Source organism: Mytilus californianus, unplaced genomic scaffold (genome assembly GCF_021869535.1).
Source record: "Mytilus californianus isolate M0D057914Y unplaced genomic scaffold, xbMytCali1.0.p SCAF_37, whole genome shotgun sequence".
In the NCBI taxonomy this organism is placed as follows: Eukaryota; Metazoa; Mollusca; class Bivalvia; order Mytilida; family Mytilidae; genus Mytilus; species Mytilus californianus.
Window position 1 is genome coordinate 2,047,029 of NW_026262687.1, and position 12,681 is coordinate 2,059,709.

Below are 12,681 nucleotides of genomic sequence, written 5' to 3' on the forward strand. Positions count from 1 at the left end.
TGATCACTGTTAATTGGTCATGTTGGTATTTGCAAAACTAATTTTGTATCTGTGTTATGTGTTTGAAAAACATGATTCAAGTTATAACTAACTTTGGTTTACATATCTTAAAAATTCTAGAGATCTTTTTGATTTGGAAAGGACCGTGCATGATTTTAATGATTATGACAATTTGTATCATCATGACACTATTCATTATTCATTTCGTAAAAATAATAATAATAAAAAAACACTTAACTACTCTAAACTGGGACTATTACACATAATGTACAAATACTAGTTTTAACACAGTAAAAAAAAACATTATCTTTATTATTTAGCAATACAATAACTAAAACATGATTAAAAAAATTATTCAATACAAAACCTTTAAAAAGGATGCAAAAGTGAAAGAGGTCGAACATGAATGGGAGCAAACGTGATTTTTGGTGAAAAGATCCGATTTCGAAATTCAAACATATTGTTGCGCTGCCAAAAGCAAAGTGATGGAAGCTGACAGAGGAAAAGTTTTATTTGTAACAAACTGCTATAGCTGACTATGCTGTATGGGCTTTGCTCATTGTTGAAGGCCATACGGTGACCTATAGCAGTTAATTTCTGTGTCATTTAGTCTCTTGTGAAGAGTTGTCTCATTGGCAGTCATACCACATCTTCTTTTTTATATGCAACGATTTATCAAGATTTTCCTGCCTTAATACCTTCAATGTATAGCCATACTTTATTAACATTAAAAGAATAAAATAAGAAAAATAAATGCGATAAAAATTTATTAACTTTATTAAAAGACACAGTATATGGAACAGACAAATAAAAAAACTACCTTGGATCCATGAACTACTATACCAGTACAAAAAATAAAAACAAATTAAATATAAAATCATAAAAAAATATATAAATTTGTCAAAAAAAATGGTTTAGGCATGAAATTACCCTCTTTGCCATGTCATTATCAATTTGTTTTTGACTTATGAATTTGAATATCCCATTGATGTCTTTCGCCTAAATTAGCCTAAAATTGTTATCGTCATTTGCAAAATTTTATTCTTGACCTACAATTAGCTTAAACCGTATGTCAATCGTCAACTAATTGCAACATAAATCAAACTATTATTCTTCAAATTATTTACCGTAGACTTTAAATCTTTAAAATGTATATCGTTGTAATTCACCTTATTCATGTAGTTTCTGAATTCAATTAATCACAATATTTCTTGTTTTTTTTTTATTGGGGGACTAACATTTGATATCCTAGTTAAGCGGGGAATTTTTCTGGAACGGTCATTTATTTTCATATGTTGCTATGCATGGTTATATTTTTGTGCGGCTGTGCTGCATGAAAATTTACTTCACTTTTGTACACATTTGATTCCAGCTTTACTAAATCCTAACATATGCACTATAAATTTATAGTTTAAGACAGATATATTCTATTTTTGGTTAACTCCTCTACAGCTGATATCATACTGACTTAATTTACTCCCTTTCTTTTTGTTTTTGTTTTAATTAACTTTATTTATATCTTTTAATTTTTTATATATTTTAATTTTTTTAACTTTTTAAACATATGATATAAACATCCCTCTGTCTCAAAGAAACTCAAATGTTATTTTTAATCCTAAATCCTATCCTAGGTAGATCTATAAATGATGCAAACGAATCATAATTTTAAATACTTTTTTTAAATCCACAGTTATCACATGTATATAAAACTTTTAAACTTAAACACCCCACCACACTATGTAAATATCTTTGTAAATATCTTTTAAGTGTTAAACCTATATCCTAAGTGAGGGTGCTCCGATATATAACGGAGGAAAATACCTGCACAGAACAGTTGAGAGCTGGTACCTTTCAACCTAAAGACTCGAGTGCGTAGTTGAATTTGCCCAGTCTGGTTACCAGATCTATTTTCTGGTTTCTGGTTCTAGTACATGTCTGCGTCGCGAGGCAATCCAGGCTAGTTCCTTCACTTGAACGGGACCAGCTTATTTCATAAACGACAAACAAAGTAAATGCAATATATTATATGTAAGTATTGTAGAAAATCCAGACAATTTTCAATCAACCAGAGCACATCAGCATGTACTTGCATTTGGGTGTTTGTGCTACGAAAAAAACAACAAAAGTATTGTGAGTTCGCAAAATCACTGATGTCAAAACACCAAATATAAAAATTGGCAACTACAATCTGACAATGTCAATGTATACTGTACTTACTGGATGGCTTTAATACTGTGTGATATAACACAAGAACGTAAAACACCTCAAATTCTTTTTCCCAAACTAGCATGTAGACCCTGTAGTCCTTATGTAGTACAAAGGTACACATGTAGGAATCGAGGATGCTTCAAATATCAAGAACAATTTGTTCTAAATCAGACCCCATTCATAGTCCAAATTACTGCAACAGGAAGGTGTCAAAGCAAAAAATTGAAAAAGCTTTTCAAGACGTCATAATTTGGGTTGCCCGATATTCCGACACCCCACTATTCCGATGCCCCATTGGTCCGACACCCCATTAGTCCGACACCCCATTGGTCCGACACCCCATTGGTTTGACACCCAATTAGTCCGACACCCCAATAGTCCAACAATGGAAGGTACATTACTGCCTTAATAGAAAAATTATTTCATAGAATCGTTTTTGGCGTGGTATTTGAACTACTCTTTCTTATAAGTATGTCAAAGAAACAGAAACAGATAATACCATATCTCCAATCTGGTATTTAAGAAATACCATTACAATATGCATATAAAGCAATCGAGAACCTTGCAAGTTTTGGTTAACAGTGTGATCTATGGGAAAAACACTCCACTAAAAAGAAAATGTAAAGAACAGTCCTCAGTAGAGGGCAGTCTCTCATCGTTCACATAATTTAGTCTCGGAAACTGTCAATACCGAAAAAGTATCATTTGACCATGGGAAGCGAATATTGTTTTCAAGGAAAATGATTTCTGTTCATCTACACTGTCATGACTGTACACTAACTTATAGATCGAAAACTTTTAAAACTGAAAGTTGTCCAGTTGTTAATTGATAATACATGTAATATAATCGAAAATAAGTGAGTTTAAAAGTTTGTTCGAAACATCGATAGTAAAATTGTTCAATCACTATATATGAAGACTGTATTGAGGTTGAAACTTCGATAAAACGGATGAAATTTGCTGTCAGAATGAAATTGTATTATAAATACATGAAACATTTGCCACTGGACATTAAAAAAAAGAATCATGTACAAATAGCCATGGGAATGTACATTTAATATCAGCAATTAGATTTGTAATTGCATATTCATAAAACAAACTCTTTTTATGTACATTGTTATTTCCATTCGAGTTTAATTTTTCCTCTTTAAAAACTAATGGGTTGTCTTTTCTTTCCACTTTACAAATGATCGATCACCAGTCGAAATTTAAATCGATTGCACAGCAAAAGCAAACACGTTGCGTGAAAATAACTCGAGCAACCCACAAAACTTCTCTGACATTGAGACAGGAATGCAATGAGAGTTAGGATGCAAGAACCCCTCAAGAATAACAACTTTTAATAAAAAACAAGACTTTACATGTTCCAATCTATTATGTATCTTTTTATAAAAAGGAGGGAAAACATGAAACCTCCTTGCCCTTCTATACGACAAGATTATTATGTCTCCATGCTTTGCTTTATCACAAAGTAAAATCTAAAAACACTTTGACCAGAGTATAAGGAAAATTTTGTTTAATTTCTTGACAAAAAGATTGTGTCTCTGTCAGAGCTGTATGGGTCAATTCCTATACAAATCACTTCAAATTATATTCTTGATATTGTTTTATATATATGTTTTTAAAACAGGCCTGTTAATTAAATTTATTTTTCATTTTTTTTTCTCCAAAAATGTCTATTAACAGTTATTATCCATATTATCATTTAGTTGATATAGGTGTTTTTCTGAATTTGAAGCTGACTTAATTTCTTACCGATTCTCTCCAAATAATCACAGTTTTTTTTAGGATTGATATTCAGTTAACAAACTATTTTCCTGTTTGAATTGTTTTACACTAGTCATTTTGGAGCCCTTTATACATGTAGCTTGCTGTTAGGTGTGAGCCAAGGCTATGTGTTGAAGGCCTTACTTTGACCTATAATTGTTAACTTTTTATACATTGATTGTGACTTGGATGGAGAGTTGTCTCATTTGCACTCATACCGCATCTTCTTATTTATATAAAAGAAAATATGAGATTTTTTAGTGGCGGTTTAACGTCAAACATCAAATATTTCACTAATATTCAGGGCAACAACATATTGACACGAAGACACCAATTTGAGATTGGCCTGACCTGGGACATAATATAGTATACTATTCTAAGGTCTGACTTCCCAACAAATCCTTAAAAGGCCGTCAGATGTCAGAACAATATGGGACTGGAAGATATATCCTGCGTTATACAGACCGACATGCTAAGTGGGATATTAAGGTGCATTTTCTTTGCTTCATATCGTTTTTATACGAACGACAAAAAATTTTTGTGGTCGTATATTGGTATGACGTTGGCGTCGTCGTCGTCTTTCGAAGACACATTAGTTTTCGCACTCTAACTTTAGTTTAAGTAAATGGATCTCTATGAAATTTTACCATAAGGTTCAATACCACAAAAGGAAGGTGGGGATTGATTTTGGGGGTTATGGTACCAACAGTTAAGGAATTAGGGGCCAAAAATAAGCATTTTTGTAACTTCCAGACATAACTTGTGTGTAAGTGTATGGATCTCTCTGACATTGTACCATAAGGTTCCATATCACAAAGGGAATGCTAGGATTGATTTTGGGGGTAATTGCCTCCAAATTTTAGGAATTAGGGGCCAAAAAGGGGCAAAAAACAAGCATTTTTCTAGTTTCATGACAATAACTTGTGTGTAAGTGTATGGATCTCTCTGACATTGTATCACAAGGTTCCATATCACAAAGGGAATGCTGGGATTGATTTTGGGGGTAATTGCCTCCAAATTTTAGGAATTAGGGGCAAAAAAGGGGCAAAAAACAAGCATTTTTCTAGTTTCATGACAATAACTTGTGTGTAAGTGTATGGATCTTTATGAAATTGTACTACAAGGTTCCATATCACAACGGGAAAGCTGGAATTGAGTTTGGGGGTAATTGCCCTAAAAGTATAGGAATAAGGGGCCAAAAAGGGGCCAAAAATAAGCATTTTTCTAGTTTCTAGACAATAACTTGTGTTCAGGTGTATGGATCTCTCTGAAATTGTACTGCAAGGTACCATACCACGAAGGGAAGGCTGGGATTGATTTTGGGGGTAATTCCCTCAAAATTTTCGGAATTAGGGGCCATAAAAGGGCAAAAAAACAAGCATTTTTCTAGTTTCAGGACAATAACTTGTGTGTAAGTGTATGGATCTTTATGAAATTGTACTGCAAGGTTCCATATCACAAAGGGAAAGCTGGGTTTGAGTTTGGGGGTAATTGCCTTAAACGTTTAGGAATTTGGGGCCAAAAAGGGGCAAAAAAACAAGCATTTTTCTAGTTTCCCGACAATAACTTGTGTTCAAGTGTATGGATCTCTCTGAAATTGTACTGCAAAGTACCATACCACAAAGGGAAGGCTGGAATTGAGTTTGGGGGTGTTGAATCATAAGGGGGTTCAAAAAATTTGGGGGGGATTTTTTTTTTTCATTTTTTTCTTTAAAATTTTCCATTTTAAATTGGTTATTTCTGATTTATATATAAAAGCAATTATAATGATATGGTTTGAATAGGTAAATTAAAAATTTTTAAGTTCTTAGACCACTTTCATTCTGTGTGAGAAACCTATGCTGTGTCAAATATTTAATTACAATCCAAATTCAGTGCTGTATCAAGCTTGAATGTTGTGTCCATACTTGCCCCAACTGTTCAGGGTTAGACCTCTGTGGTCGTATCAAGCTGCGCCCCAGAGGAGCATTTTATTTTTTTTTGAGCCTGCGACTTTTGTCGCAAAAGCCAGACATAGCGAATCTACATTGCGTCGGTGTCGGCGGTGTCCACAAATATTCACTCTGTCATGTCTGTGGTTAAAGTTTTTGAAATTTTAATAACTTTCTTAAACTATCCTGGATTTCTACCAAACTTAAACAGAAACTTGTTTATGATCATAAGATAGTATCCAGAAGTAAATTTTGTAAAAAAATAAATCCTGTTCATCCGTATTTTACTTATAAATGGACTTAGTTTTTCTGCCAGTTAACATTACATTCACTCTGTGGTTTAAGTTTTTAAAATTATAATAACTTTCTTAAAATATCCAGGATTTCTACCAAACTTGGACAGAAGCTTGTTTATGATCGTAAGATAGTATCCAGAAGTAAATTTTGTAAAAAAAAGATCCTGCTATCTGTATTTTACTTATAAATTGACTTAGTTTTTCTGCCAGTTAACATTACATTCACTCTGTAGTTAAAGTTTTAAAATTTTTAATTACTTTCTTAAAATATCCTGGATTTGTACCAAACTTGGACAGAAGCTTGTTTATGATAAAAAGCTAGTATCTAGAAGGAAATTTTTTAAAAATTTATTTCCTGTTTTTCCGTATATTACTTATAAATGGACTTAGTTTTTCTTCCAGTTAACATTACATACAGTCTGCAGTTAAAATTTTTTAAAACATTTATTAGATTCATAAACCATCCCGGATTTTTACCAAACTTGGACAGAAGCTTCTTACAATCAAAAGATAGTATCTAGAGGAAAATTTTTAATAATTTTTTCCCCATTTTTGTTGAGCCTGTGACTTTTGTCGCAAAAGCTAGACATAGCGATCCTACATTCCGTCGTCATCTGAATTAAGGGATAAATCATCAAGCAATGTAAAAATTATCTTCTTTATCATTTGTTCATTCAATAAAGTTATGTTTCAACTCTTTTATAAATCTATAGATTTGATTGTATACTGTATTCATTTTTTACAAGCATAACTTTTTTCATACATTTCAAACGTTTTATTTCATTAACTGTAAATCTATTATGTGCATTCCCCTATCACACTGAAAACATGGACAACAGCAAAAGTAGGCGAGACACTGGGTTCCGCGAAACCCTTACAAATTATTTTATAATAAGAATAGAATAATACAGTTATTTACATTTTGTACTTGTCTCAACTTGGCAGGAAATAATGTATGATTGATTGATTACGTCACTATGTACATGGTTTATATTCGTGATATTCGGGAGTATCAGGACGGCAACAGAATATGTCCATTATGATTATGCAAAATAGGTCTTCAAATATAAATAGCCTATTTAAACAGAGGACCGTGACAAAGATAGGGCAAAAAAGGTGAGAGAGCGAAGTAGTGCTAGTACATGTAATACAGGAAGTGTAACAGGTTGTTATGACATAGCTAAAAATACTAAATAAAATTGAGAATGGAAATGGGGAATGTGTCAAAGAGACAACAACCCGACCATAGATCAGACAACAGCCGAAGGCCACCAATGGGTCTTCAATGCAGCGAGAAACTCCCGCACCCGGGGCGTCCTTCAGCTGGCCCCTAAACAAATATGTATACTAGTTCAGTGATAATGGACGCCATACTAAACTCCAAATTATACACAAAAAACTAAAATTAAAAATGATACAAGACTAACAAAGGCCAAAGTATACATCTCGTGCATGAGACAGTCAGGGGTACTACTTGTACAAGTAATTTTTATACGACCGCAAAAATTGAAAATTTTTTGGTCGTATATTGGTATGACGTTGGCGTCGTCGTCGTCGTCGTCGTCGTCGTCGTCGTCGTCTGGCGTCGTCCGGCGTCGTCCGAAGACACATTGGTTTTCGCACTCTAACTTTAGTTTAAGTAAATGGATCTCCATGAAATTTTACCATAAGGTTCAATACCACGAAAGGAAGGTGGGGATTGATTTTGGGGGTTATGGTACCAACAGTTAAGGAATTAGGGGCCAAAAAGGGGCCAAAAATAAGCATTTTTGTAACTTCCAGACAATAACTTGTGTGTAAGTGTATGGATCTCTCTGACATTGTACCACAAGGTTCCATATCACAAAGGGAAGGCTGTAATTGATTTCGGGGGTAATTGCCTCAAAATTTTAGGAATTAGGGGCCAAAAAAGGGGCAAAAAAGAAGCATTTTTCTAGTTTCATGACAATAACTTGTGTGTAAGTGTTTGGATATTTCTGAAATTGTACTACAAGGTTCCATATCACAAAGGGAAAGCTGGAATTGAGTTTGGGGGTAATTGCCCGAAACGTTTAGGAATTGGGGGCCAAAAAGGGGCCAAAAATAAGCATTTTTCTAGTTTCCAGACAATAACTTGTGTTCAAGTGTATGGATCTCTCTGAAATTGTACTGCAAGGTACCATACCACAAAGGGAAGGCTGGGATTGAGTTTGGGGGTGATGAATCATAAGGGGGTTCAAAAAATTTGGGGGGGGGGGGGGGTTTTCTTTTTTTTTCTTTTTTTCCTTTTTTTTTTCTTTTAAAATTTTCCATTTTAAGTTGGTTATTTCTGATTAATATTTAAAAGCAAATAATAATGATATGGTAGGAGATACACACCAAACAGGATGTGTAAATTATTATATAATAAGTATTGTGCAATAGCAAGAAATTTTCAATTGCACAGTATTGCACAATTGCAAGAAATCTCCAATTGCACAGTATTGCGCAATAGCAAGAAATCTTCAATTGCACAGTATTGCGCATTAGCAAGAAATATCCAATAGCACAATATTGCGCAATAGCAAGAAATTGTCAATTGTACAGTATTGCACAATAGCAAGAAATATTCAATTGCACAGTATTGTGCAAAAGAAGATACTTCGTATAAATTGCTTATTTCTTGATCAATTTCAATGGGGTTTTATTCTTGAATTCTTGGGGTTCTTTAATATGCTGAATCTAACCGTGTATTAAGTTTTTGGATTTTGGGCCCCGTTTTTAAATTGGTCCACATTGAGGTCCAAAGGGTCCAAAATTTAACTTTGTTTGATTTCATCAAAAATTGAATTATTGGGGTTCTTTGATATGCCGAATCTAACCGTGTATTTAGATTCTTAATTTTTGGTTCCGTTTTCAAATTGGTCTACATTAAGGTCAAAAGGGTCCAAAATTAAACTTAGTTTGATTTTAACAAAAATTGAATTTTTAGGGTACTTTGATATGCTGAATCTAAACATGTATTTAGATTTTTGATTATGGGCCCAGTTTTCAAGTTGGTCCAAATCGGGGTCCAAAATTAAACTTTGTTTGATTTCAACAAAAATTGAATATATGGGGTTTTTTGATATGCTGAATCTAACCATGTATTTAGATTTTTGATTTTTGGGCCCCGTTATCAACTTTGTCCACATTGAGGTCAAAAGGGTCCAAAATTAAACTTTGTTTGATTTCATCAAAAATTGAATTCTTGGGGTTCTTTGATATGCTGAATCTAACCATGTATTTAGATTTTTTATTTGTGGACCCGCTATCAAATTGGTTCATATTGAGGTCAAAAGGGTCCAAAATTAAACTTTGTTTGATTTCATCAAAAATGAATTATTGGGGTTCTTTGATGTGCCAAATCTAACCGTGTATTTAGATTTTTAATTTTGGGTCCCGTTTTTAAATTGGTCTACATTAAGGTCCAAAGGGTCCAAAATTAAACTTAGTTTGATTTTAACAAAGATTGAATTTTTGGGGTTCTTTGATATGCTGAATCTAAACATGTGTTTAGATTTTTGATTATGGGCCCAGTTTTCAAGTTGGTCCAAGTTGGGGTCCAAAATTAAACTTTGTTTGATTTCAACAAAAATTGAATATATGGGGTTCTTTGATATGCTGAATCTTACCATGTATTTAGATTTTTTATTTGTGGGCCCGCTATCAAATTGGTTCATATTGAGGTCAAAAGGGTCCAAAGTTAAACTTTGTTTGATTTCATCAAAAATTTAATTATTGGGGTTCTTTGATATGCCAAATCTAACCGTGTATTTAGATTTTTAATTTTGGGTCCCGTTTTTTAAATTGGTCTACATTAAGGTCCAAAGGGTCCAAAATTAAACTTAGTTTGATTTAACAAAAATTGAATTTTTGGGGTTCTTTGATATGCTGAATCTAAACATGTGTTTAGATTTTTGATTATGGGACCAGTTTTCAAGTTGGTCCAAGTTGGGGTCCAAAATTAAACTTTGTTTGATTTCAACAAAAATTGAATATATGGGGTTCTTTGATATGCTGAATCTAAACATGTATTTAGATTTTAGATTTTTGGCCCAGTTTTCAAGTTGGTACAAATTTGGGTCCAAAATTAAACTTTGTTTGATTTCAACAAAAATTGAATATATGGGGTTCTTTGATATGCTGAATCTTACCATGTATTTAGATTTTTTATTTTGTGGGCCTGCTATCAAATTGGTTTATATTGAGGTCAAAAGGGTCCAAAATTAAACTTTGTTTGATTTCATCAAAAATTGAATTATTGGGGTTCTTTGATATGCCAAATCTAACCGTGTTTTTAGATTTTTAATTTTGGGTCCCGTTTTTTAAATTGGTCTACATTAAGGTCCAAAGGGTCCAAAATTAAACTTAGTTTGATTTTTAACAAAAATTGAATTCTTGGGGTACTTTGATATGCTGAATCTAAACATGTGTTTAGATTTTTGATTATGGGACCAGTTTTCAAGTTTGTCCAAGTTGGGGTCCAAAATTAAACTTTGTTTGATTTCAACAAAAATTGAATATATGGGGTTCTTTGATATGCTGAATCTAACCATGTATTTTGATTTTGGACATTGGACCATAATAGGTAAATTAAAAAAATTGAAGTTCTTAGACCACATTCTTTCTGTGTCAGAAACCTATGCTGTGTCAAATATTTAATCACAATCCAAATTCAGAGCTGTATCAAGCTTGAATGTTGTGTCCATACTTGCCCCAACTGTTCAGGGTTCGACCTCTGCGGTCGTATCAAGCTGCGCCCAGCGAAGCATTTTATTATTTACTTGAAGAAGTAAATATTAATATACTTATATAAGTAAATTTGTAGGATACTTATACAAGTGTATTTTATTTACTTGTATAGGTAAATTATTTTTTAGCTTAGTTATGTCCCTTAGACATTCAGATTTTTTTACTTATACAAGTAAAAAATTCATCCTATCTTCTTTTGTTGAATTCTTAGGACTTCTTTGCTCTAATAGAATTTTAAATTGTCTGTCCTTTGCAGATGTCTTAACTTATCATTTAAGTGTAATTTCATGGACAATGAAAATCTCATTTGTCTGTTATCTTCAGAACACTGCTCATTTACAAGCCCCCAAGGAGCAATTTTTTAAGGCCTTGCGCAAATACTTAAGATCTTTGCGCAATCAGTTTCTTTGATGAATTAATGAGATGACACATTGAACTCTAATAAAAAAATTATGAGCTCACCTGGGAAAAATAAATGGCATGTTTTTACATCTCAAAACTTGAGAATGTTTGTGGGATTGTAAAAAAAATTTTACTTATACAAGTGAATTTTTTATAAAATTAAGGGGAGATTATTCAAACATTATAATTAACTTATACAAGTATATTTTTTTTACTTCTTCAAGTAAATAAAGATTACTTGTACAAGTAGTACCCCTGAATGTGAGAAAACAGTTTATGGACTCCACATTCTTGACATAGCACTCGCGACAAAATTTGTTAATATCATTAAAATAATATATTTATGTGGCATAGAAGTATAAAAGGGGATAGATAATATGTATGGACCTTGTAAATGCAGACTAAACAAAATCTGGTAGAAATTTGTTGTTACATGTATGAGTAAGCATGGTAAGAGCAAGCTTAAGGACAGGTTTGATACAAATCAGAATAATGTATATTACCTAGTGCTCCATATGATGTCTTTTAGTGAGATTTTACATGTACCTTGTGAGCTTGCAAGTTGCAGAAGGTAGAACTGCTTTTAATTGTGTAGAATCAAGTATTGTTTACTTGTGGCTGCTAAAATGGCTTAGATAAAAATCTGGCACATCATATCAGTCTTGTTCTATACAAGCATTTATAGTTCCACTATGGGTAGTACCAGGACAACTACTTAATATTCTGGTTGATAATTTTGGCATGATTATCTATTTTCATCAAGTTGTATGAACAATAATTTACGTTATCTTTTTTTATAACACATATTAATTTTATTGCACCTTTAATCAGTTAATATAAAAATAAGGAGATGTGGTATGATTGCCATTGAGACAACTATCCGTCAAAGTTTAAATGAAGTGAATGTAAGCATTAACAAGTTTGAGCTTTTTAAAAAGCTGTGGACTGCTTCGCTTTACCCTAATTTATGGTAATATGTGTGCATGTAGTTGTTGAATTAGTATTCTGGAGGTGTGCCTATATTGGCAGAAGTTATAAAATACAGATAATGCATTTTTGTAAACATTGCATAGGAACATTGTTTAGCTAAACAAATCGTGCATATTGCAGATTAACAAAGCACATAAACACGTATTAATAATTGATATTTCAATATTGAATTTCAGTGTGCAATATATGCATAATAAAACGAACATGAACTAATGACAGTTGATCGGAATACACAGTTAATTTTCCGGCATTTGGTGTCTTATCCTGAGACAAGAAAAGTCTGTAATTCTTTATCTCATTTAAGCCAATAGCTGTTGCTGTATCTCAGCCGCATC

General features: G+C 32.7%; 1 long non-coding RNA gene across 2 annotated transcripts; it reads left to right on the forward strand.

Annotated features, from left to right (window-relative positions):
- Positions 1-4,490: 4,490 nt before the first annotated feature.
- On the forward strand, positions 4,491-11,334 carry LOC127736813 (uncharacterized). Of its 2 annotated transcripts, none has more exons than XR_007999194.1 (3): positions 4,491-5,099; positions 8,197-9,888; positions 10,412-11,334. It is a non-coding gene; the product is annotated as an uncharacterized LOC127736813 (long non-coding RNA). The 2 variants fall into 2 exon arrangements; XR_007999193.1 differs by lacking the exon at positions 10,412-11,334 and having other exon boundaries at positions 8,197-9,358; positions 9,494-10,380.
- Positions 11,335-12,681: the final 1,347 nt, after the last annotated feature.